General features: G+C 57.9%; 1 long non-coding RNA gene across 1 annotated transcript; it reads right to left on the reverse strand.

The window, feature by feature from the left end:
* Positions 1 to 677: 677 nt before the first annotated feature.
* LOC136792332 (uncharacterized) lies at positions 678 to 25,373 on the reverse strand. Its single transcript, XR_010835985.1, has 3 exons — positions 25,169 to 25,373; positions 2,870 to 2,997; positions 678 to 709 (listed from the first exon to the last, which is right to left on the reverse strand). It is a non-coding gene; the product is annotated as an uncharacterized lncRNA (long non-coding RNA).
* Between the last annotated feature and the right edge of the window lie 1,922 nt (positions 25,374 to 27,295).

Raw genomic sequence — 27,295 nt, forward strand, 5'->3', positions numbered from 1 at the left:
CCCTCGTCATCACCATCATGTGGCAATCACAGCAGCCACAGCTCACCTCATGGGAGATCTTGCTGGGCGCTTTCTCCCACGACACCCCTTGACCTGCACCCAGGGCTTAGTGATGACGGTGAGAATGAAGATTAGCAGGATAACGTACTATTAATGAGGAGCCTGGCACTCAGTAGGCTCAGTTATAAAAGCTCTGTCGTGTCATGTCTGACGGGGGGGGGTGGTCCTCGGAAGCTAAAATTATGAAAAAAACCAAGAGTTCTTTCTGCCAGTTTCCCCTTTAGGTAAAGTACACGTCGTTCCCTTGGTCACCCGCTGATTTATTCACCAAACAGTTGAGGTGTTGCCAAGCGCCAAGGACCATCTAAACACTCTCCACCCCGGGCCTCCGTCCACCCCAGCCTGGGGCTCCTCAAGCGAGAGTGTCCAAGCTGGGGGCCTTTTAGAGCTCAGCTCTCCAATTCATCATGTCAAAGCCAGAGCACAGGGGCCTATGTTGTGGGGACTCAGGACCTGGGCAGTCTCGGGGAGAGTCGGGTCCAGCACACATGACGAACCAACCCCTGTAGGCCCTCACCCCGGCTCCAAAGCACCGCCTCGCAGGGCCCCTTGGGGCCTCAGAACCGCGCCGGCACATCTCCAGCTGTCACCTCTTCAACTCCACCTGCAGATTCATGGAGCTCCCTGAGAGCAGCCTGCAGGCCAGGTTCTGCCAGAGAGAGAGGGGGGAGACACAGAAGCCGTCCTGGCCCAGGGTTTTATAATTCGGTTGGTAAAACAAGACAGCTGCATGAAATGTAAAGACCACAAGAGACGAGCACGAGAGAAGCCGACTGAGGCGTGGACCCTGCCGGGGTGGGCAGTGTTTGTGGGCCCCGCTGCCACATAAGCTTCCAATTAACCCCCTCCGACCTGGGCCCTGTTTTTCTTCAGTCCCCGTGGTCAGTAGTGCTGCTACACATATGCACCTGCAGCCTCACTGCCACGGACCCCCCAGGCAGGCCCAGGGCCCAGGGGCCCGTCTGACTCAGGCACCTGCCCGAGCCTCAGGGCCGTGAGCCACACGCCTGCTGCCCGACGCCCCTCCAGCATCGGCCCGCCACTTCTCTAGGGATCTGGGGTCCCCGGGACCAGAGGAGTTTCTGAGCTTGACACACCCATCGGTGTGGAGAGCGGCAGGCCAGGCAGGCGGGGTCTCATACCCCATCACGTTCCCCTGAGTCTAGCCCAGCAGGCACCCACTAGGCACCCACTGTGTACCAGGCGCGGCCAGAGGCCCTGGACCCGGAGCTGCAGGGCAGGGCCTGCGAGGCCAGGAGCCCCGGGCGGGGCAGGCAGTGCGGAACCTTGGGCGGAGCGCCTGGTCGGGCCAGGGTCGCCCCTTTGCCTCCGGAGCAGAGTCTGGGGTGGAGGGAGAGGCCGGGGACCCCACAGGCAGGAGACAGCCATTAAATTCACTGGATGGCGTTTCCTTGTCGTGTGGCCACCAGGGGCGTGTGAACGAGCTTCCAGGTGGACGTGGCCCACGTGAGTTAATAAACACGTTTCTTCCTTAAATTTTATGGACCACGTTTCCATTTGATTTAAGCACTAAGAAACTATGTGAAGTCTCAATTTTTTTTTAAAAAAAAGAAAAGGCTCCTGCGGTGAAAAATGCGGCACGAAGAGCGAATAAAGTAGAAACGGGAAAAGCTGCTGGCAGTTCGCTCTGCAGAGCAACGCGGGAGCAGCAGGGCAGCGGCGGCCGCGCCCACCGACAGGCGGAAGAGCTCGTGTAGGAGCGGGACGCGGCGGGCTGGGCCGGCCTTGGTTCACCCGCATCCCTGGCCCCCGGCCAGCCTCCAGGGGGGACCCCCAGCCAGACCAGGGAGGAAAGCCATCCTCAGAGGGCCTGGGTCCACGCGGCGGGACTCGCTCGAGGGCAGGCGACGGTGTGGGCAGCGCCCGCGGGGCGGCCCGCGTACCACCCCTCCCCCTCAGAGCGAACTTGGCCCCGCAAGGGGCACCCCCTCCCCCCCGTGTCACGCTGTCTCCTGCCGACGGCGACCCCACTCGCGCCACCGTGTGCCCGACACACGTCGGCACGTCACCCGACACCGCGCGCCTCAGGCAGGCACACCCAGCCCGGCTGCGAGACTTCTGAACCCCGTCTGGGGGCTCAACGGACAGTGGAACGGGTTGTGCAGAAACGACAATGCAATCTCGCACCCGTGCGCTTTCAAACCAGGGAGCGGGGCTGTGGACCCGCACCCCCCCACACCCGACAGCAGCACGAGTGGAGCCACACAGACACCCCGCACCCGACCTGCAGCGGGGAGGGGCCGGCAAAGCTCAGACTCGGGGTCCAGGAGGTCTCGGCAGGTGGTGGTGTTTGTTTCCTTGTCAGTAAAGTGCAGGTGATAAATCAGGGCGTCTACCTGTCAGAACTGCTCACGAGAGGGGCTTGAAGCTGTCAGACCAGGGCCAGCAGGGAGCTGGGCCCACGGCGTCGGCCGTTTCTATGCTGGGGATAGAGATACTACGACACAACACCAAACGCTCAGTAATCCGGGGAACAAATGATTGATAAGCTGGCCTTCATTAAAATTAAAAACTTCTGCTCTGCGACAATGTCAACAGGATGAAAAGACCAGCCACGGGCGGGAGGAAACACTGGCAAGAGACACATCTGATAAAGGACTGGTATCCAAAATCTTAAAAGTTTTACAATAAAAAACAAGCAACCCGACTAAGAAATGGACAGGGAAATAGAACAGGCTTCTCCCCAAAGAGGATACACAGGTGGCAGCTAATCATATTAAAAGATGCTCCGCGTCCTACGTCGTCGCGAGAATGCAAATTAAAACAACAAGGAGGTACCACTACTCACGTAGGACGGCCCAACCCCAGGCGCTGTCATCAGCAAATGCTGCTGCAGGTGTGCGGCGACAGAGCCCTCGTCACGGCTGCCGGGGAAGCAAACTGGTGCGGCCGCTTGGGAAGGCAGTGTGGGGGTTCCTACAAAACAAAACACACTCTCAGCACAGGGTCCGGCAATCACGCTCCCTGGAGTTTGCCCGAAAACTTATGTCCACGTAAACACACAGACGTTTATAGCAGCTTCATTCATAACTGCCACACTTGCAAGCAACAGGGCGACCTTGAAGGTGAGGAGATAAACAAACTGAGGCCGGTCAGACGATGGAATATGAATCAACACTTTAAGGAGATGAGCCATCAGGTCATGGAAAGACACAGAGGACTCTTAAATGCACACGACCAAGTGAAAGAAGCCAGTGTGAAAGGACTACAGACGGTGTGACTCCAACTGTATGACATTCTGGAAAAGGCACAGCTGTGGAGACAGCGAAAGGTCAGAGGTTGCCACCACCCTACTCGAATTCCTTCTAGAGCTCATCACAGCGGAAACGTCCGAAGGCCTTCGGTGACCCACAGAGCTCCGTGTCCCCGCCGCCCTCCGGACATCACGCCCCAGGTGGCCACCTGCTGGCCCCAGATGAGCCAGGACGCCCCCGTCTCGGGGCCCCTTCCTTCCGCTTCCCTCAGGGGCTCCGTGTCACCGACCTGAGATGCCCTGCCTCACACCCCGTCCCCTTTCCTCCCTGTATTTTCCGACATGACACTCACCTCGACCACGAGCTGACTCGCTTAGCGCTGCTGCCGCCTCCCCGGGGCCGGGAGCCCGCCTGGCCCAGGGGAGGAGCCCACGCCCCTCACGGGAAGGGAGCGTGACTGGGTGCCACCGCGGGCGAAGGGAGCGGCCGGCGGCCCCGACGGCCGCCGCTCTGCCTGGTCACGGTGGCTCCTTGATCCCCTTCACGGAGGGACCGCCTGGCCAGCAAGAAGGCCGCGGAGTCACCCGGCCTCCCTGGCGTGTCCTTCGCGACGTTCATCACGTGTCCCCCCGGCCTTTCCTCGCTCTGCTGAAACCCACCCATCCCTGTGACAGGCCCAGGCTGGCCCCGAGGTCCCCGCGCCTCCCACCTCTGTACACCCCAGGCTGCGCTCTGAAGACCGGCCCCCCTGCACCCCAGGGCCTGTCCTCCTCGGGGAGTCTCGGCCAGCGGCCCCTCCGCACCTTCTGGAACGCCGCCTGGCTCCTTGCAGAGCTGCAGGGGGCCCACTGTCCCCGCAGCTGCCCCCTCCTCGGCGGACACAGCAGACCCCGCGGCAACGCTCCCCCACGTGGCTTGGCGGCGAGGCCACGGATGACGGCCGGGCCCCCGATGCGGGCGGGCGAAGAGACTTCAAACTGCCCGAGCCTCCTAACTCTTCGGGGGTGGCCTGTGGCCCCGCGGAAACGCAGCAGCCTCCACATCGTCCCCAGCAGGCGAGACCTGGAGCCCAGGCCCCTCGAGCCCCCAGGCCGGACCGCAGAGCCCCCGGGGATTTAGACGCAGTCGGGCCCGCCTGTTGCCCTCCCGCGTCAGCCCCGCCGCCGACCTGCTCCATCCACCCCCTGCCCGACCCTCCCCGAAGCGGAAATCCAGGTCTGCCCCCCGACGCCCCTGGAGCCCCACGCCCAGCGCCCTGGGGGATGGGCCAGGCTTCCCGTGGGCGGGCCGGGCAGGCTCGGGGGGCCTGTCCCGAGCAGCAGCCCTGCCTCACCCTGCACGGGGCAGGTCCCTCCAAGAGGGGCGGCCATCCACAGCCCACCTTGGCACATGCCCTGAGGTCCTGGCGAGCCTCGGGGCCCCCGCCAGCCCGCTGTGATCCGGTCGCAGACTCTGGTCAGCGGGGCCACAGCCGGACTGGCAGCCTCCCCGCAAGACCCCAGCCATGAGGGGACGCCCGGGGGACTCAGGTGACTCCTCGGAGCCCAGCTCCTCCCCCACAGACCGAGCGGTCACCTCTGTCTGCGTCTCCGGCTCCTGGTACAGCGCAAATCAGGGCAGGGATGGAGGTCCATGCGGTGAGCAGTAAAGGGCCACGCGTGTGCGCGCACACACACGCACACACACACGCACACGCATACGCGCACGCACACGCGCGCACACAACCTTCTTTTTACTTGTCACGATGGTCGTGGTAACTGAACGACCGCAAGCCCAGGGTCTGGGTCGCTTAGCGATTCTGAACGTACCAGGAACACACCAGAACCCGGACCCCTGTTTTCTCCTAAAGAGAAACGTGGTCGGTTCGTCGTGTCTCCACCGAGAGAGCGAGACAAGGGGTTGGATTGCGGGCTCGCAGTTGGTCCTCCGCGGGAGAAGCAGAGGGAACCGTGCCGACAGCTGCTGCGGCCGCGGCCGGCACCTGAGCCCTTCGGGGCCAGGCCTCCCCGTCCGGCATCCCCCCGTCCCGCTGTGGCCCTCTGTCCACGTTGCCGTGAGTGTCCCCAGGCCCGGGCGCCTGCTGCAGTGTGTCCCCCTGGGGGCGTCCTGGACGCAGTGCTCAGCACCGGCTTTTCTGTGGGTGCAGGATCAGGGACGGCCCAGACCCTCAGTCCCAGGGAGTCAGGCGGGGCGGCGTCTACCTCAGCTGCTCCTGGGCCCGGACCCCTGCATCCCATGCGAGCAAGGCGACCGGCTTCTGCGCTCTGCGTCCGCGGCCTCGTCGGCGGTCACGTGTGTCTGCGACTGCCCGGCACCCGGTGGGCAGTGACCAGGCGGTAGCTCACCTTCCTGAATTTGAGGGATGTATCCACACGGCGTGAGGATCCGCCACGTGTGTGCAAAGCTCGCACTACGGAGGCGATGGCACAGTCCCTGCCCGCAAGAGCTGCCCAGACCCCAGGGAGGCCCCCAAGCGGACACGCACACACGTCGCCGCCTCTGGACGGGACGCAGGGCAGCCCCGACCCCGTGTGACCCCGTGTGACCCCGTGTGACCTCACTCCCCCACCCCCGCCGGGCCTGCCTGGTCTGTGAGCGTCTACACACGCTCTTCTACCCCAGGGTCCTGACCCCTGCGGTCACTTGGTGACACAGTGGAAAAGAGCCGTACTGGCCTTCTACTTTTTGTGACAAGTTAACGCAGAGTTATAACAGCCCCTGTAACACTATTAGAGTGTCCCGGTGTCTGTGGGTCCGGAGTCTAGCATGGCCGGGCTCTCCGCTCAGGGGTCCCCAGCCTGAAACCAGGTGGTGGCCTGGCTGGGGTCTCACGTAGGCCCTTCTGGAGATCCTTCCAGTCATTCAGGCCCTGCGGTTGGGGGACTGAGGCCCTGGGTGGCTAGGGGCCGTTGGGCAGCTCTGCCCCACCGAGCTTTCTCCCGATTGGGCCAGGCCCTCAGGACCGTCTCCAGACGCCCCACATGCAGCCCCTCTTTTGGGGGGTGAGGCTCAGCCATTCGCCCGCTGCTGGTCCCAGGCAAGGCCCTCAACGCTGGGCCCATGGCCTCGTCCAGTGACAACCTGGGGATAAACGGGGATCCACAATGAGAGCCTGGACAAAAGGACAGCAGCCCCCAGCGGTGCCCACTCCTGAGCCCAGGGGGCAGGTGTGTCACGGGACCTGGCGAGGGGGCTTTGCAGAGGGGACCAGGGCGACACCATACGCCATGGGAGATCCCCCTGGGTTAGCAGGCCACCCCAGGGGCCCTCACGAGGAAGGCAGGGGGTCAGTGACAGAGAGGACGTGGTGATGGGAGCAGAGGGTGAGGGACAGCTTGGGGGTCCCTGAGCCAAGGAACGGGGTGGCCCCGGGAGCTGGGAGGCTGGGTGTCCAGCGGAGCCCCTCCTGCAGGCTCCAGGGCTGCTCTCCCTCAGCCCCTGCACGGTGTCACCCTTGACGCTGGGGATCCAGTGAGGCAGCGCCCAGGCCTGGGGGCAGGATGGAGTGACCCTCTCCTCTGGAGGCTACAGGAAGAGCTGTGTCCCTGCAGAGGCTCCAGCGGAGCTCAGCCGAGCAGAGCAGGGCACGCAGGTGTGCCCGCCTTGGCCTGTGCAGGGGGCAGTGACAGTGGCCCATCCTACCTGCTTCTGTGAACCCCGGTAAGGAGGGGCTGCAGCATCAGAACCATGCCTTTGACAACTGGGAACCAAGGGCCTTAGATCCAAGAGGGCTGCGCTCCCCTTGGTCCAGCCCTCCGCCAGCAGCGTCGGCCTCCAGGGGACGCGTCCGTGGCCAAGTGAGGGTTCCCGTAGGGGTGGGGGCCAAAGCAGAGGCCGTCTCCTCCCCGCTGTCCTTCAACATCCAGCCCGCTCCCCTCACGTGCCCCTGTGCCCCCACTCTCCACCCGCCCCCCAACCCAGACGTGTCCCATCTAAGCTGACGAGCGCGACCCGGCTATTTCACAAGCCGCCTGGTCCCTTCCCTCCGCCTGGAAGCCTCGGGCCCGCTAACTGCATAATTAGCCATACTGTCTTTGCAGTTCATCTTGTAATTGCAAAGATAATGATAGTTTAAAACACAGGGTTTGAAATTGTTAACCCTTTCAAACAGACACGTCATCCTCACGGATTGAAACTTAACGCTTTGTTTCCGCGGCCGTTGGCAGGAGGGAGGGGCTCTGAGCGCCACCTCCACGGGGCCTGGGCCGCGACCACACGCAGCAGCCCATCGGCTGGCGCTGCCCCAGAGCCCACGGCGGAGACCCAAGCAGGAAGGACTTTGAAATGCGAACGGTACTCTGGTGGAGGAGGGTCCCCTCGGGTAGCAGCTGCCGGGCAGCTTGTTTGCCCTGGTGCGAGAGTTCAAAACCCACCTCTCCCGCAAGGGCAGCCTGGACACAGAGCACAGGGCTGAGTAGGCGTTGGTATGAAACACATCCTGTTTTTCCATTAAAATGAATGAGAATCTGTCTTTTTATTCCACGGGTTTTTAATTGATGGCGATTTCAAGGATGAATTAATGGTGGCCATAAAGGCACAGAAAGTCACTCGCAGCCGGTGGAAGCTGTGGTGCTGGGGACCCACCGGCCTCGGTTTACCCCGGGATCTTGTTCCCGGAGGGCAGGTGCCCGGACGGAGTCACCGGAGGGAGCCGTGAGCCTGGGCCTGGAGGATGTGGAGGCCAGAGCAGGGCGCGGGGAGGGAGTCCACAGCCCCTGGGAACCGGCTTCCAGCCCTGAGCCGTGGCTCCTGCAAGTGCACTCGGACAAACCCCCCGCGAGGCCCTGCCCTGGTGATGGCTGTGCCTTGGCCCGTCCCGCCCTCCCAGAACCTGTCCGTTTGCAGATGCTGTGTTCGTGCTACTCGTGGAGAACCTTCCAACCTCACGGGAGGGATTCTGGGGGTCTGAAGACCCATGAGGAACAGCCATCTCCCCTGCTATGGGTTGAGGTAGAAGGAAGAGAGGAGGGGCCAGATGCTAGGAATCTGCCCACAAAGGGTCCCGAGGGCCAGAGGGAGAAACTGGGCCCCATTGCGAGGGCAGAGGAAAGTCATCAACATACAGAAACAGGTGAGCGGGGAGCCGGCCGGCTGCCAGGCGGGAAGGCAGCCCAGAGCTCCTGGGGGCCGCAGGGGAGAGCACCCAGGTGGGGCTGTCACAGCAGCCCGGAGGGACCCCAGGGCCTAATGGGGAAATCGTGTCAAAAGGTGACTTTCAAAAATGTGCGCTTGGTTTTGGGAAAAGAGAAAGGCCAGCAGATTGTTCTGGGCCCTCTCTTTCTCAGACATGAAGGAGACACACAAAATATTTTGTAAAAGAACAGCCCCTTCTAGAGTCAGATGCGAGTCATCACAAACCTTTGCAAAGAGAGCTGGGGCAGGCGGGCTCCCGTGTGACCTGTGCGCTCCAGGGACCCAGGAGAGCCCGGGGGATCGAGGACCCCAGGACTGCGGGGAGGGGTGGGAGCCAACGAGAGACGGTCCGGGCGGGGTGCCGGGAGCTGGCAAGGGCAGCAGAGCCAGACACGGCCCGGTGGGAGCTGCGCTGCCCGGCGAGGCCCCTCTCCCGGAGCTCGTGGACCCGGGGAGGGTGTCTCTGGAGGGGACGCGGGCGCCACAGAGGTGCAAGCCCTTCCCCAAGCACGGGCCTCGCCCAGGGCACACCGACCGTGTCACTTTAAGGGACCTGTACGTCCGATGAGCCCACAGCGCAGGACTGACGGGAACCGCCGCCCGGGAGGTTCATTAAACATCCCAACGTAATTTTCCATTAACGTTTCCTATTTTGGCATCTTCAGGAGAGTAGAAGTTGATTTTGGTTCAACATCCTGTGGGGACATTAGTTCATTTTGCTAAAGTATCTTAATAATTATAGTGACATCAAGGTTAATTGTTTAATCTGCATTGCCACCGTGCAGGCGGCCAAATTCCCCTCGCAATCTGTGCTATAATTAGTGCCAGGGCATCCGCATTTAGAAGCCGTTTTCGCCAGAGCAGCAGAGTCAGCAAGGTGATTCCTGGGTGTGACCCAGAGGGCTCTGTGGGCAGGTGTCCCATCGGGATCCGTGAGGCTGTGCGGCCTGGAGCTCTGGGGACGGACGAGGCTCTCCAGGCCACGGAAAGTGCCGGGGCTGCACCCTTGCGCCTTCCGCCCGAGCAGGAAGGGACCGCGCTCACATGCCTCTGCAGGCTCCTTTCCTCTCCGGGGGGCAAAGACTACCTGAGGACGCCTGCTGACCGTGACCACAGATGGGGCCACGAGGGCCAAGGGGCCACTTGCGAGAAGAAAGTCACAGGTGAAGCTTCAATAGCCCCCAAGATTGCCCCAGAATCCACAGCAGGAAAAAGTGCACCAGGATCCGCCAACACTGCCCCCAGCACCGAGCTCCCACCCTGGGCACAGACGTCCCCGGGGGCCTCAGTGTGGTCGGGGCAGGGCTGGGGGCGCACCCACCCGCGACGCCCCAGATCACCCGCCGTCCCAGGGAGGGCCTGGCGCCGGCCTCCCAGGAGCCCAGGACCTGTTCTCAGCAGCTGAACCCAGCTGGCTGGAGGCTCCGGGCCACAGTGTAAGAGGGAAACAATGTGAGCTTCCCTGGAGTCTAAGCGGTCACTTCCTCCTTAAGACCACCTGCACGGGGTCCGCCCTGAGGCGTTTGTCCTGTTGCCCTCCCCCTCTTCTTCCCAGGGAGCAGCCCGGTTGGGACACTGTGGCCGGAGGAAGCTACCCAAGTCCCCGTGGGCCCCCAGGCCCTGCTCCCACCGTCTCTGGGTGTCTGCACCCCCTGCCGTGTCCACCCCCCTCCTGGGGGCCACACCACCCCTCCGGGCGGCACTGCTGCCCCATACCCGCCCATCCAGGGCGGTGCTCCGGGGACAGCTCCCAGGACGGCGGCACAGCCCAGGGTCCCCCTGCAGCCTCACCCGTCCCAGGAGCACAGCAGAGTCCAACTTTTTGGTAAACTACAGCTGTATTTTAGCTATTGAGCATTGTTCACATTCTGTTGACCATTTTGGATATGGAAATCAACTGGAGATGCCCATTCATGCCTTTGCCCTTGTTTATATTATTAAGTAAATTGATTTTCTCCATTGATTTGAAAAAGTTCTTAAAATCTTCTAGAAGCCAGTCCTTTGTTAGTTTCACACGTGCACACATCATTTCCTGCTTTGTGACTCTGTCCTCCTCTCGAAGTTGTCTTTTGCTGAACAGCAGTTCTTAATCTTATTGAAGACCAATTCATCAATCTATTACTTTATGTTTAGAGATTTTTGTGCTTAAGAAGTCTTTGCTTGCCCCAGATTTATGAAGCTATTTTCCTATTTTATATCCTAAAAGCTGTATCAATTTGCCATTCATAAAGTGACTTTTATAAATGCTATAAAATAGGGTCAAGATACAAATGTTTCCCATTGGGAAAAATATGGATTAGGACATACATTTTCTCCAGCACCATCTGTCTAAAATGCCTGCTCTTTCTCCAGTGATCTGTGGTGCCTCCTTTTTTTTTTTTCTAAATCAAATGTCCATATACATGTTCATCCATTTCTGGGCACTTAATAGGCTAGTTGTTTGTCCTTTCACCACTGTTCTGATGACTGCAACTTTAAAGTACGTGTTGATAGCTTATAACCTCCACCTTTGTTCTTAATCTTCAAAGCTCTCTGTATGTTCTTAGTCATTTGCATTTCAAACAAAATTGTAATCAATTGTTAATTTCCACAAAAATATTGTAGTGGAATTTTACCTGGAATTTTTTTGAACCTGTACATCAATTTGCCTATAAATATATAGATCTATATACAGTATTTAGTCTCTCAACTTCTTGCAATGATATTTTAGAGTTTTCATTGTAAAGATCTTGTATGTATTTCATGAGATTTATTGTTACTTGAACTTTTAGGATGTAACTGTAAATGATGTCACTGCCAAATTTCATTTTCTCCTTTTATTGTTGCTGGTATATAAAAATATAATTAAATTTTCACTATTGACCCTGTATCTAACCAACTTGTTAAATTCTCTTATTAGAGGTTTTTTTTTTTTTTTTCTTTTGGAGAAAACAGTTGACTTTATTATTAAAATGATCAAATACCAAATGTTGATTATCAAAGCACCATGAAAAAAATCACCTAACAGATCTTGTCCTTATCCCCAGAGAACTTACATCTCAGAGATCATAAAAACAGACTAACTTAACTATTGTATTAACTGACATTTAAAATAATATACTAATTGCATAAAATAATTTTAAGTACAAAATTTAAATGTTCTACATGCCCTCTGCTAATAACGATGGTTTCAGTTCTTCTTTCCATTCCTTATTTTTTTATTCATCCATATTTTATCCAGTTACTATTTTTATTCATTCATTCAGCCAAACTCTTTTCCAAAACGGCTGTACCATTTTGCATTCCCATCAGCAGTATATATATACAATTTCCAGTTGCTCCGTATCTTTGCTTGTACGTGCTATAGTCAGTATTTTTAACTTTAACCATTCTCAACGTGTGCAATGGTAGGGACACATTGCAGTTGTAATCTGCATTCCCTAATCAAGCATCTTTTCAGGAGCTTATTTACCATCTATATACCTTCTTTGGTGAGGTTTCTGTTCAGATCTTTTGCCAGATTTTTAATCTGGTTGCTCGTTTCCTTATTGTTAAGTTTTGAGAATTATTTCTATATTTTGAACACAAGCGCTTCGCCCTGTGTGTGACCTTCCCACACTTGTCGGGTTCTGTGTTTATCCTTCCACTTCCTCAAGGGTGACTTCTCAAGACAGAAGTTCTTAATCTTGATGAAGTCCACTTTATCCGGTTTTTTTTCTTTTTATGAATCACGCTTTCAGTGTCATATCGAAGAAATATTTTCCTACCCCCAGGTCACAAAAAGTTTCTGCTCCATTTTAATTAGAGTTTTATAATTTAAGGTTTTACATTTAAGGAAATTAACTATTTCGTTAATTTTTGTATATGGTGCAAGATATGGGTTGGGGTTGATTATTTTGCATATGGACATTCAGTCTCATCAGCATCATTTGTTGAAAAACATTATCTTTTTCCTTTGAATTAATTACCTTTGTACTTTTACAAATGATCAACTGACCTTACATGTTTAGGTCTATAAACAGACTCTCTGTTCTAATCAGTTGATCTGTATATCTATTCTTTCACCAGTATCACAATATTTATTATTGTGATTTTAGAGCAAATCTTGAGAACAGATTATTTGACCCTCTCTACATAATTCTTCCTTTCCAAAATTGTTTGGACTTTTTAGTTCCCTTGTCTTTCCGTATTTTAGAATCAACTTGTTGATTTCTATAATAACTGGGATTTTGATTGAGATTGTGTTGAATATATAGATAAATTCCAGGAGATTGACATCTTAACAAGATTGAGTCTTGCTAATGAATTAACATGGTGTGCCTTTTTATTTATTTATTTTTATTTATGTCTTTTGTAGAATATTCATCTTACAGATCCTGCACGTATTTTGTTAGATGTATCTGTGGTATCTCTTTTTTATGCTGTTGTAAATAGCATATTTTTAAATTTTTGATTTCCAATTACGTATTGCTAGTATATAGAAGTATAAGTGTTTTTTGTAAATTGACCTTACATCCTGCGATCTTTCTTAATTCACTTATTTGTCTAGGGCCAATCACGCTGAGAATAGAGACAATCTTATTTCTTCCTTTTTGACTTGCATATTCTTATCTCTTTTTATTACAGTATTGCACTGGCTGAGACTTCCGGTAGGGTGTTAAATAGTTGTGGTGATAAAGAATGTTCCTGACTTGTTGCCAGTTTTTAGAGGAAATGTTTATTCTTTCACCATTAGACAGTATTAACTGGAGATATTTTATAAAGACCTATTATGGACTGAATTGTGTTCCCCCAAGAGTCATATGTTGAAGCTCTGACCCCCAATGTGACTATATTTGGATCTGGGGCCTCTAACGGGAATTAAGGTTGAACAGTGGGGCCCTGATCCAATAGGACAGGTGTCCTTCTCAGGAGAGGAAGGAACACCAGAGAGCTAACGCCCCCCCCCCTCTCACACACACACACACACACACACACACACACACACACACACAAGGGTCACGTGAGGACACAGCAAGAAGACACCGTCTGCCAGCCAGGAAGAGATTCTTCACCAAGAATCGACCGTGCAGTCACCTTAATCTCAGACTTCTGGCCTCCAGAACTGGGAGGAAATTAGCTCCTGTGGTTTAATCCACTCAGCCTGTGGTATTTTGTAAAGGCAGCTTAAGCAGGCTAATATAATGTCTTTTATCCATTTAACAAAGTTTCCTTCTATTCCTCTTTCACTGAGATTTCTTTTTAATGAATGGATATTGAATTTTGTCAAACGCTCTTCTACGTCGCTCCTGGTGAGTTACACTGGTTGGTTATTTAATGTTGAGCCAGCCTTGAATTCCTGGATAAACTCCTCTTCGTCACAGTGGGGGATCATCCCTTATACAATGCCCCCCGATGCTCAGTCCTACCTGGGAGATCACACACACACACACCACATATGTGCGCACGTACGTGCACACACACATACCTGCACACCCCAGAGCAAGGGGGGGGGGCTCCCAAGTGGGTTTACCTGCACTTTCTCTCTCTCTCTCTGACTCTCCCCTTCCCACCAACACAGAAGCCCCACCTGTTGGGATGGGGGTAGAAAAACTGCTTTTACAACATTTCCTCCATCTTTTCCTACTATGAAACTCACCCCAGTTCTGACTTCCCAAGCAAAAGTCCTTTTAACTCAGAAAAAGAAAACCTCTGACAAATCAAAGCACCTTGGCTCTCAGGCTGTCATCCCCGCTTTGACGTGAAAACCTTGCATTTGAAATCAGGGCTGACTTCTGGGATCCAGGTGACCCTGCCCTCTGCTTCCTTTCTCTCGGAGACAGTGTTTGCACAGGAAACACACCCATCTCAGGAAAGTCACCTTCTGGAGAGGGTCAGGAGGGGGTGCGAAGGACTCCCAGAAGGGAAACTCCATGGGTCTCTCAACACAGGCTGTGCCTTTCCCTGCCCTGCACGATGACAGCTGCTGACGACCCAAGTCCCTTTCGGGTTAAGGCTCCTCCCCGTTTCACTCATGCATCCATTCCTCCATCCATCCGTCCATCCATCAAGTGTACACAGAGTTTCTGGGATGAAGCCAGGAAGGACGATACGGGTACCTGGCAGCGGAGCTACCTTCTGGGCCTCACTCCTGGGTAGATTCTGGATAAATCAGGCGACTGTCCTGATTCCTGTCTGGGTTTGAACACGACGCCCTGTGCAGACACATTCCACTGAGCGACCTTCGTTCAGAAAAGCAGGGGGAACCAGGCAGCCAGGTGCTGCTGTCCCGGGGGGGCCGTGTCCCGGGTGAGTGCACTAAACTGGGAATTTTCAGCAATTCTTTTATTAATGGAGTTGGACTCAGAGGCGTGGGATCGTCGGAGAAAATAGGAGACTCCTTCCACAGCCGGCAGGAGTTCGCTTAAAATCACCCTTGTCTTTTCAGGGGTCGAGGGCACTTCTGGGGACGCAAAGCGAGCTGATGCCTTGATGTCCAGAACCGCACCACTGACACAACGTCCACACAGCGAGCGAGGGCCTGAAATGCCCGACGAGTGAAAATTTGCAGCCTGAAAACACGAGGGCCTCACAGGTTCCACCGCGGTGCCGAGACCAAGTGGCCGGTGAGGACTCCACTTCCGGGGGACACTCCTCTCCCGGGAGAGTCTCTTCCAGAGGGAAAAAGCAACCGGCCTCTCTCTCTCTGATACGAGAGTACGCGTGCACGTCGATACAACCTTACTCCATCCAGCTGGCGAGATGCGTGCCCGTGGCCCTGTCCGTTGACCCTGGAACCTGCACTGTCACCACCTGATGCTGAGAACTCCGGGAGGAAGCAGACGGGAGAGCCAGGCGCGGTCTGCCCAGCTGCCCCACCTGGAGGCAACAATTAGGGAGGTAGGTCTGGGAGCCGGGAAGGGCAAACGGAGGAGAGAATGGGCAGGCGGGAGGGCCCAGTGCACACGGCTGGTCACGAGGGGGACAGAGCCGGGGGGACAGCCTGCCAGTGGTTCACGGTGACCTCCCAGCCTGTGGTTCTTGAAGCCAAAGGGATGACAGCTGATCAGTGGGGTGTTTCTCCCCCAGACGGCTACACTTGGACATAGCAGACCCCAGCTCCCGCCCATCTGCACTCCCGGGGCAGGACGGCCACACAGTGGGTGCTAATTCCCTGATCCTTTTTCTGTTTGGTCGCCAGGATGGGCTGCAGGGTAGCTCAGTTAACGCATGAACCCACCCTGGGGTCCCTGATTTATAAAGCACTCCGTGGGCCTCGGCCAGGGCCCAGCGTGAGCGGGCAGGTGATTTACTACCTCCGCTCAGCCGGGGCCGGGTCCTGGGCATGATGGGGGGTGGAGGGGGACATGCAGCCCACGGACAGACTCCAATGAACTTCCGAGTTAAGTTCTGGGGACCTAACAGCGCGGGAAAGACAGTTACTAATACTGCACTGTGTACTCCAAAGTTGCTAAGAAAGTAAATCTTAAATGTTCTCCCCACGCACACAAAAGAAATCATAATCATATGAGATGATGGAGGTCCAACCCTATCTGATAAACATTTTGCAACATACGTTGCGCACTGAGAACTTACACAACGTTATACGTCATTCATATCTCAGTAAAGCTGGGGGCGGGGATACGACCCTCCTAAACCCACCCCCGCTCGGCACAGACCAGAATGTTCGCCGGCCCAGCAAAGAGAAGGTAAATCTCAAAGCTTGGAACCCAGGGTCCCAGCGTCTGACTCCAGCTGTGATCCCCACTTCCGCCCACCTCGTCTTTTACCCCCATCACCACGGGCCACGGTGAGTCCCCAGAAGTGCACGACACGTCCCCTGTCCAGGCCATTGTCCACGGGGGCCCCCAGCCCGATCCATCCCCGCTCAGAGCCTCAGCACGTTGGCAGCTCCTTTCTGAAACTTTCCTGGGTCTACAAAAAAAAAGATACGAGTGAAGGAAAAGCCTCCCTTCAACAGATACATTTTCTTGATCTATGTTTGGTGCAAATATCATACCAGCACCAAGTAATTCAGCTCTTTCTTTTTCTCTGTTAACTGACACGAAGCTTTTCGGGTTTGTAATCACCCAGCTCGGTGCTGGAGCGGATGCCTGACAAGGTCTGCCTCCCGCTCTGCAGGCTGTCGGCTGCGCCTCCTCGGTGGAAGCGGTGGATTTCTTATTTGGAGGACGGCAGGTTTATTTTCAGCCTTCCTAACCGGTTCCTGCTCATTTCTACCTACGGACGGAGACAGAGTTATTTTCAACTCCTTTCCCGGCAGCTCTATTACTTGTGTCGTTTCCGGAGTGGATTCGCCTCCGAGTCTGGCGTTACTGCTTTTCCGGCTGAGCGTCTTGGACCCTCGTGCTCCTTGGAATGTGCTCTGCGGAGGCATCTTGAGTGAGTTTGCGAAGCCCCGCCCTCCCCACTCTCCTGTTCTCTCTCTGGCCTGGGGGTCTGGGCGTGCTGGGTCCCTCGAGGTGTGGGGTCCCTGGCGGCGGTGGGACTCACGGCCCAGGTGGTCGCGCACGCGGTGGCTGCCCAGGTGCAGACTGAGGGGGAAGCAGGTGCCCAGACGAGAGGCCGCCTCGTCGCTGCGCAGGCTCCTTGGAAGCGGCGATGCTCCGGCCGGCCGGCCTCTGCTTTGAGGCGGCGGAGAGGCTGCCCCTCCCCCCCCGTAGGGTCCCCGTTCCGAGGCCCCCGGAAACATTTATCCTGCCTCTGTCTGTGGTTTGCTGTGGATGTTGTGCGACGTGCTCGCGACGTGCTCGCGTTTTGTGCGTCATCAAAGCCCCGCAGAGTGTCGGGAGCCGAGGAAACCCTCAAAGCACAGACCACGGTCCCTATTTGCACCCGGTGAGTGGGTTCTAACCGAAGATAACAAGTGGGGACCATCAGAGCCGTGTAAGTTACAAACGACACGAAAAGGCAGAGGCTGCTCTAGCGGACGGAGAGGAAAGAGAAGGAAGAAATGGGGGCGCTAAGAGAAAAGCACAAAACGGGACGATAAAAGCCACCCCAAGCTCTTCTCCTCTCCAGGTAACCCTAGAAGGCTTGGACTCTCCAGGAAGCACGGGGCGAAAGCAGCCTCCCCAGCCCCACGCCTCAGGCCCCGCCTCCTCCGCGCTCCCAGCCTTCAGAGCTGCCGCTTGGAGGAAGCTCTGCAGGAATAACCGAGCGCCCTGAGCCCCCCGCTCTCCTGGGAGCCCCTGGTCGTGTTTCCAGGAATCTTTCCGCAGGAAGTTTCCCGTCTTCACCCCTGATGGACTCGGCACAACCGAGCAAGGGGACCTTGACCCGATGGCCGTCGGGGCAGGGGCGGGAGGAGGTCCGGCCCCGAGCCCCAGGGCCCCATGCGCGAGACGGGCAGTGGGCCTCCCAGACGCCGCCAACAGGGATTTCTGGTGCCCAGAGAACCGTGTTATTAGTCCGTGTTTATTCGGTGATTAGCATATAATCATCCCGAAGCGCTGCAATTACGCACGACATTTCCACGTGAGCGGGAGATGCCGTGTTCCGTGTCTGTGCCGCTGTGTGTAGTTTGTGTACCGGCTGATGTAAACACGAAGAGCATAATAACTATCCCGGAGCAGAGTCTGCTGCATCCACTCGGCTTCCCCGGGGCCTAGAGGAGGCAGCACAAGCCAGAGGACCGGCTGGGTGGGCACCTTGGAGTCTCCCATTTGGCCCCCGGGTTGGACCCATCCAGCGGGCAGGTGGGGGGCTGGCCAGGGCTCAGGCGGGCAGCCCAGGCGCTGCGAGGTCGGGGCGGGTGTCCGGGCACGTCACTGGTCCAGGCAGTGATGGAGGCGGCCTGACCAGCGCAGGTGACGGTGGGATGTAGGGGGTCGGCCTCCAATTCCAAAAGCCGGTCCAGACAGCTTGTTGTTTGTGCCCTGGGCACGCAGAGGGGGGGGCGGGGAGCAGCCAGAGTGCCGGGGAGGGGCCCAGATGCCCCAGGAGGGCAGGGGCTTCAGAATCGTGTCTGAGCCCGGCCGCCCGGAGTCCCGGCCTAGCTGCCCCCCAACCCCAGCTGCCCGGCCCCGGCCCTGTTACCCAGCTCTCGCCACACCTGTGCTCCGAAGCCTGGGCCTCCAGAGCGTCATTCTCAGTTGACAACTCTGAAGGTTCCACGTGCTGGGACACTGAGCAGAGCTGCCCGGGGCCTCCCGGAAGCCGGTTTAGGAACGAGGCTCCCAGGCTGCTTATCTGCTGTGGCAGCCACACAGCCTGTGACCGCCAGGCCGCACATTCCTTGTCCTTCTAGGGCAGGAGGGACGCCATGGGGAAAAAGGAAAGCCGGGCCGGGCAGGCCTCCCCTGCCCCCGTGGGCTGCCTGATGGGCGGAGCATGGCTCCTCCCGGACAGACGGCGGGCGGAGGAAGGCGGTCAGCGGCTCCGCGCTCACGCCGGGGTTACCCGAGTGGCGCCCACTGTCCTTGCCTGGCTCAGGGGTCTCGGAGGAAGCCACACCTGCACCAAGACCTGAGGGTGACGGGCAGGTAGGTGGGAGCCCCTGGGGAGGGGAGTGAGGGCGTCCCTGGCATAGTGGGCCGACAGATGCTCAGGACTGGGGTGTGGACAGGGGTGCGCGGGGCCCGGGCAGGACGGCCGGGAAGCTCCCCCAGCCTGGAAACGGGCTGTCACCCACTTTCCACACAGAGGCCAAGGGACCCCCGAGACCCCAAGTTCTCGTGCAGCTGGCTGACCCCAGGCCTGGCCTTCTCACCAAAGCCGCAGCCTCCGGCCCCAGCCCTTTGACGAGACGGCCACCCGGGCTTCCCCTCAACCGAGAGGTGACGTGAGGCGTCAGGTGGTCCTCCTGGCTGATGGGTCCAGGGCTTCGCAGAATTTCCCAGGAGCACAAGTAACAAAAATGTCCACCCAGAAAAGGAAAACAACCAGTCTTTCTAACAATAGTTGACTGAATGCCAAATGAGAGGCTCTGAGAGTTTTGAATAAATGTAAAGACGCAGTTACAGGCGCAGAATATTTTCCTTTTGCCAACACGATTATTTTCTTGGAAACAGCCGATGATTAATAAGGCATGCTATAAATATGCTTTTGTGCCTCAAATTTCAGCTCTCCAATCTAATTAACATGCTGGGGAATTGCCTTCTTGGTGGGTAAAGACATTTAAAATATATATTTCGTGAAATCCGAGTTATTTGTCATAAGCTCCAAGAAGAAAAAATAAAATATGAAGAACGCTACAGCCATTTAAATACTTTATTACACAACTGCTTTCAAATAAATTAGTTCCCCGGGACCCGTAGGCGCCTTCGGAAGCAGGACCCCCAGGTGCCCTGGACCCGCAGCCTGTCCGCAGCAGCACAAAGCACTAACGAGAGGGCCTGCAGAAGAAAGGCCTCCCGAAGCTGGCACGTGCGGACGAGCTTCACTTTTGCAGCCCGTTTCTTTGTCTGGGATGCAGCCATCGACTGACGCGTCCTCGCTGGCCGAGCAGCGCCAGGCAGCGCGGAGTGTCCCACAAGCACGGGGCTTAGCAGAGGCAAAAGAGAAGAGAAACTCAAGTGGAACCGAGAAACCAAGAGACTCATTTGCAGGGATCCTAGGTCTTGGAGGAAAAACAGAGTCTGGGGGTGTGGGGAGCATCTGAGGACAAGGCAGTCAATATGGGTTCTTTCCTCTTTATTCCAGAGAAAGGGAAGGTACAAGACGGGTCAGGGCTCACGGCCAGGTTAGACCAACACGTCCAGCTCTGCTGCCTTAGGAAAGGAGTAACGGCGCCCCTGCCCGCTTAGTACACGGTTGTCTTAATTTTGAATGAATCACGGGCACGTGTGACAGGGCACTAGGCGTCCATCAGGCAACACCTACCCTCTGGCTCACCCCATCCTTTGCCCTCTGCAGGACTAAGTCCAGGGGCTCGTGTGTGACAGCAAATGCGGAGGAGAAGGAAGCCTACTAGTCAAATCTCCCTCCGTGAGTTAATGAGGGAAAGTGAATGTCCTTGGGACGCACGTCTTTCACGGGCCCCAGCAACGCTCCCTCAACTCCCTCCTGCTGGAAGTGGCTGGTCTGCGGGCGCCTGAGTTACGTGCAGGCGGGAGCCTGGGTCCAAGCCGCTCAGCCTTTCGACTTTCCGTGGACCGGGAGCTCGTGGTCGGCGGGAGGGGGTGACAGGCCCCCGGGGCCATCCTCGGACTCCGTGTCCAGAGTCCTAGAAGGCAATGGTGGGGATGTGCCCACAGCTGCGGCCGTGATTCTGGAAGCGGAGACCAGCAGCGCCACTGCAGGAAGGGCTGGCGGGAAACCCCACCGCCCCTTCCGAACGGGCCCCAGACGGCCAGCTGTAGGTCCGCCCGACTGGCCGCGCCTGGCGAAGGTGACCTGGGTGCGTCTGTGCGGGTGTTCTCGGAGGAGAGCCACCTCTGAGTCTGTGGACCGCGTAAGGAAGGCCGTCCCCCCCAGTTGAGGGGCCTCGTCCATCCCCTGGAGGCCCGAGCAGAACGGAAGGGGGGTGCTCTCCACCTGCGCGTGCTGATCCGGGACCCAGTCACCTCCTGCGCTGGGACACGGGCCGGATGGCGCCACCTGCGCACCTGGGTCCCCGCCGGCCGACAGGGGTCCCGGGACCCTCGGCCCTCATCGCGGCAGGAGCCACACCTCCTACAGGAAACCTGTTGGTTCTGGTTCTGTAGATCCTGACCCGCGGGGACCTCACGTTCGTTCCCACGCGTGGGAGTCTCACAACCTGCTGTGTTGGACGCCCGGCCGCCGGCCAGAGAAGCCTCTTGGCGCCGCTTCCCTGCAGCCCACCGGGAATCAGCAGCGAGACACCCAGGGCTGCTTGTTTGAGGAGGTGCTTCTCGTTCTGAGAAGTATTTCTGCCGGGAAGGGGCAAGTGAACCGGCCCCGAGTGACACAGAGGCAGCCTTGTTGACATCCGTGAAATGTAAACACACTCTAATTTCTTCAGAGGCCTTGGCGGCCGGCCCCCGGCTGTTGACACGTGGGGCCTTTTGTCTTCAGGTCAGAAATCCTGAGCTGCAGGCTCTCCCGGCATCCTGAACGGGCCCCGGAGAGAAACCCTTAAAACAGTGCAGAAAGTTCTGGGCAGCGAATGAGAAGCAGGAAGCACCTTCCAGGCCAGGGAATTTCACTCTCCATCACCGTGGACAGGTCTGCGAAAGGCTGTCTTCCCACGCTGCCCCCCCAAAATGTGCTGGCCAATCCCTCCCTCCAGATCGAAGCAGCTTCTCCAGGACAGAGTCCACGTGCCTCCCCCGAGGCTGAGCGGGGTCTCCCTGCCTTGGGCGCAGAGTGCAACCTGGGAGAGAAGCCCCCGCGGCCAGACGGAATAGCGGACGAGGGGAACGAGGCTTCTCCAGCTAGAGGAAGAAAGAGGTTTGTGAACCACAGCCACGTGACGGGGGCCGGGATGTGGACCCGCACCCCGCAGTGGGGCCTCTCGGGGCCTCACAGGGACCCTGGCCTGCAGGAGGCTGTGGGCCGCGAACCAGGGCGAGAGGGGGGCCGGGGAGAGGCCAGCGGCCTGAGCCGCCTGGGAGGAGACTGCGGCCGTGGCGACTGAGCAGAGAGGTGTGTGCAGCGGAGGGGACAGCAGTGTCCGTCCCTGCGCCCGAGGGCACCGGCGAAGCTCACACTTTAGAGCAAAGTAAGTCACACGGGGCTTAACATTTGGAAGCAGCAAACTAGCGGCACTGACCCAAATTTAAGAGAATATTTACATACGCGTCTTAAACAAAGAAGGAAAATCGAATGCCCCCAAGGAAATATAACATATATTTAAATAGTTCTTTAATGACAAGAGAAAAGGCAGCCTAATATCAAGAACCAAATAGAAAATGTGTGACACACTCAGGACAGAAGGGGCTCCGTGTCCCCAGCAGGAAACCAAAGAAAAAGGAAAAGACACACAGCCAAGGTTTTCAAGTGACGATGAGATCTTGCACTCCAAGTGGCTGACAGCATGAGAGACGCAAGGCTCACTCGTGGCCACAGAGGTGACAAATACAGGTGCTTGTCCGGCCTCGGCACCTGGTCCGCGGGGCCTGGAGAAGCAAACTTCCCGGGTCGGGAGGGAGTCAGTTTGGGAGGTGACCTGGGATCCGGATGGGGATTTAAAACGCACAGACCTTCAGCACAGGCTTCGCAGTGCCGGACCTTTTCTGGGTCACACGGCGTCAGTCCACGAGGACCTGTGTCCACCCTCTGGACCGGTGATGCTGGTACCCGTCACCGAAGGATGCTCAGGGGTCCCGGAGGTAGGCTTGGAGTGGGGGGTGTAGCCAGCATGGAGGAGGGGCCGGGGAGCGAGGCGAGCTGGGAACCGGCAGGAATTTGCTGGGCCGCCTTTCATCGTCACTGATCCTTCAGGTCTTATGCACACACCCAGTGACAAGGGCCCGGGGATGTGAAATCTGACCTCAGCCTCATCCGTGGCTGCAGCCTTCGCTGTGGATCCGCCTGCCCCCTCCTCACCCCCAGCGTAGTAGCAGGTGCCAGACGCATGCGAAGCACTCTCCCCGCCCGCCTTGGCACCAAGGTCTTGGCGACAGGAGCTGCTGTCCACGGGGAGCTGGCGCAGTCGGGCGGGAGGAGCCAGGTGTACCTGACAGGCCCAGGTGTCCCAGCCACCACGGGAGCCTCTGACACTCTTACCTTGTGCCCTGAGGAGGCGGAAACTGGCATCGTCGCGAGAAGGTGCCGTGAGGTGGGGGGGCAACTGCTGGCGTTGCCCCGGGGCGGGGGGTCAGGGTGCACCTTCCACCAGCAGCTCCAGGGTCCATAACCATGCGTCACCCACGCCACGCCTGCCCTGTCCACGCGGTTCTTGGTGGGCGTGTGCTCAGACGCACCTTCCTTCCAGGGGACGAACGAAGTGTGTAAGTCACCACAGAACTGTCTTCTCTGCAATGACAGCGGCCGATTCTATTAAAGTCTTCTGGAAAGATGCACTGCTCGGGGGAGGGGCACCGGGGAAGGTGGGGCAGGGAGCAGCTGGGCGTCGGGAAGCAGCTGAACGCAGGCAGCCCAGCGCCAGGCTCCCCCGACAGCGACAGCCACGCTGAGCCCCTTCCAGGCAGCATCCCGCTTTATTCCCAGCCATGTTTTTACCGACGACACATTCATAACTGAGCCTGAAAAGGGATGCTATTCCCTGGTTCCAGAGAAACAGATTCACAATACTCTTCACACGAGCAAAACAAGATGTAAATAAATAGATCATACGAACGTCTATAAACAGGAACTGTTCTCGACATAACTAAATGCATATTTTATAAACCATGTGGGGGAACTACCCATGTCTACAGGATGTGAAGCTAATACACACTTGGGCTCACAACGTCAGCAAGTCCTGAGTGCCGCCCGATGCCCGCTGGTGATTCTGGGCTGGTTCCCGGGGCCCTGGACGCTCTGCACCCTGCGGCCCCTTCCTCGCCACGGGTGACGGATGCCCTTGCCAAGGAACCTTCCACAGGAATGGACCACAGGGGACATGTTGTGTGAGCACGTCCTGTGACCCCGGGAGGTGCCCGTCCACTCTGCGGGTGGCGCCAGGTCCCCCGCACCCCCGCTTGGTCACAGTCCGTCCTCAGTGGATGCCCGCAACGTTTACACACAGCTCCCTCGCAGGCCGTTCCTGGGGAGGCCTCGCTCTCGTCCGTCCGCGCTCAGCAAGTCCCGCCGGACCGTGAGCCACCTCACCCTCAGGACCACGGGGCTCCTGACGCAGAGGCCATGCTGTTCCCTGTTTCCCCACTGCCGGGCTCTCGGGACGATGGAGCCCCTCCCAGGTCCGGGGCTGCCTGGAGACCAGCCTGGGCCGCACTGGGACGGGGGACTGCTTGTTACACAGCAAGGTCTGGCCGTGCAGACTGATGCACAGGTTTAGAGCAGCGGGAGCAAACTATGCCCCAGTCAAAGCCTGCTGCTGCTGTTTGGAGAATAAAGTGTTATTGGACTCAGCTGCACCATTCATTTATCATGCCTGGCTGCTTCAGGGCTGCAGTGGCAGAGTTCAGGCAGAGACCATACAGCCCGCAAAGCTGAAAATCATCACTATCTGGTTCTTTATCTGCTCCTTTTGTGAAAATAAAAGCATCTGGGGTTTGCTGGCCACAGGGGCCCTGAGCAGCAAATTCACACCCGGCGACCGCCAGGCCGGCTCCATCCTCAGTTCACCTCCAACGTAGGTTCCTGGAGGGGCGGGGGATGGACCCTGCCCCCAGAAACGGCCCCGTCCACTGAGCTTCCCAGCTCCCTGCAGGACTGGGACTCGGGCCCCACCCACCAGGCTCGTCACCTCCAGGGACACAGCCTCCGTGAGGGTCGATGGCCAGGTGCTCACTGCTCCCCAAACCAGGGCTCGGAGCATCTACAGGCACTGCCCATTCAGGTGGGTTCAGGTGTGGCGCGAGGTAACCTGTCCCCGCCCCGAGCGTGCGGTGTGCACGCTCCCACTGAGGCTGCTTCAAACTCACGGCTTGCAATGCCCGTTTATCATTAAGCAGAAATTACCTCCTTGACAGGTATCTCCTCAAGAACTTTTCCACCGTTCCCATTAATCCTGAGCCCCCGCATTTTCAAGGCAACCTCTTTACGTAAACAAAGTGGCTAATTAGACAATTTTTGAGCTATTGAAAATGCATTCTGCTTTAAAAGAACAAGTAATCACAATAGAAAAACCACAGCATTTCTAATATGTCAATTAATTCTTCCATCATATTTTTAGAAAAATGGATTCACATAATCTACTAATGCGCCACCTCTAATTTCATTCATAAATAAGTAATTGTACCTCAACTCACGTTTGATGGATGAGAAAGGTTGTGAGAGCTCCGCATTCCAGGAAAACCAGGAGGTGAAGGGGTTCCGTGGTGTCTCGGGGCCGCTGCGGGATTTTACAGAAGTTACTACGGTCTATGCCTCCTGGTCAGAGTCCCCTGCGGACCGCCATCGTCCTGTTCTTGGAAGACGTCGCTCATGCTGTGGCTCGATGGCTTGAGTTGTAACCGTGACCTGGGAGGAGAAGGAAGCATTTGGCTAAGTGGTCTGGGGGCAGGGAGCCCGGGGCTGGGAGGGACGGGGACGGGGACGGGGCAGATGCCCTTGGAAGTGCAAGGCCCAGACTCCTCGGGACCTTCCAGGCTGGGGCCCCGTGCCCGGCAAGACCAGCCCTCACCCCTGCGTGGCCCACCTGGTGCCCAGGAGGAGGGTAAGTCACCGCGCACTGTCCGCGGAAGCGTCTACCGGCTCCAGGAAAGGGCACGGGGCCGCGGGGCAGACCAGGCTCTGCTCAGAACAGAGCACCCGCCTCCGTGCCCGAGACGCAGACGGGCTCAGAGTTGGGGCCGTGCTGGCTGGACACACGGCCCTCTGACCGTGTTCTCGGGGCGGTGGGGGGGGCCAGGAGGCACTGCAGCGACCACAGTGAGGCGAGGGCAGGACTGACGCTGTCACCACCGGGCCCCCCAAGAGCAGCGGGAAGTGAGACGGGGGGCGGCGCGGCAGGAGGGTGGGCCCTCCGCTCCTGACCCGCGGACACCGGGGGGACGGCCGGGCCCCACAGCCCCGGGCGGGAGGGGTGGGTGCCGCCAGGCGTCTCTCACTCCTCCCCAGAGAGGAGATCAAGGGCGAGGCTGGGAGGCCCCATCCCTGCCCAGTGTCTGCCGCTGGGTCCAGTTCTCAGCCCCAGAGGGGCCCACGATGCCACAGCCACTGCCAGCGCACCGAGCCCGGATGGCCTCTGGCTGTTTCCTAGCGAGAAGGTCACGGGCTGCCTGCAGGGCAGCAGCCCCCCCAAAGGCAGCTGTGTGCGTTCCGGCGCATTGTCTCGCGGACACCGGGGCGGACGAGCTGACCCCGTTCCTGCCCCAGTGGGTTCTGAGCGCGGAGCGCGGCTGCGGTGTAGACGGCCCCACTACCTGCTCCCCGAAGAGCCAGCCTGAGGAATGGGCTGGGCTCCGCCTCCACTCGGCAGATATCAGAGGACCCACATGATCGCTGGCGGGACCCTCTCTGGCGCCTGACTTGTGGGGAGGACCAGGTGGGACGTCCTGCCTTCCCCCACGCAGCCGGGAGAGAGTCAGAGACACAGAGACAGAGAGGTTGAGAGACAGAGGCAGAGATAGAAAGAGATAGAGACACAGAGACAGAACCAGAAGCAGGACCATATCCCGGGGGGGACGGTAGACCACCACCACCCCCCCCACCCCGGCCGCCGCAAGCAGAATGTCCCAGGAGCCCGGCGGCCCTGCATCAGTGACCCGAGGAACGTGGGCTGTCCCCAAGGGGCCGCGCCAGCTTGGAGGCCCCCGGCTCTGCTGTGACGCCTCCTCTGCCCGTCCTGCCCCTCCCCCTGGACTTGCTCCCCACCAACCTCTGGTGCCCGTGTTCCTCAGCGCGCCTCCTGGAACCCAGACCCAGTGTCTCCATCCCTGACCTACGCTCGGGGCAGTTTGCCGTGGCTCAAAACAGGAGACCAAGGCAAGCTGCCCCTCCCCCCTGAAACCCGCCTCTGGTCGCCAGGGTCCCCAGGACACGGCTCGCGGCTCAGCCCCCACGTCCCAGACAGCCCCACCCGTCCTCCGTCACTCAGCCGACTTGCACCTTGGACGCTGGACCGAGACCCACCTAGAGCTCCCGCACCGATGGGGCCCCGGGCCTGGGGCTGCTACCAAGAGCCAGGGCCTTCCAGAGGGTCTGGCCCCCAGCTTCCCAGGGTAGCTCCACACCTGAGAACAACCTGCTCCGGCCCAGTGTCCATGCCCCCGGGGTGCCCACAGGTCCCCTCAAAGAACCCTGTTCTCTTAGGAGCCAGGGCCCTACCGGGTGTCCAAGGCCCTCACCTCCTCCGACTTCCCTCTCTTTTCCATTCCTTTGCTCACCTGACCTCTGCCCTCCTGACCTCTGCCCTCCTGACCTCGGCCCTCCTG

This window comes from Kogia breviceps, chromosome 12, assembly GCF_026419965.1.
Source record: "Kogia breviceps isolate mKogBre1 chromosome 12, mKogBre1 haplotype 1, whole genome shotgun sequence".
NCBI lineage: Eukaryota > Metazoa > Chordata > Mammalia > Artiodactyla > Physeteridae > Kogia > Kogia breviceps.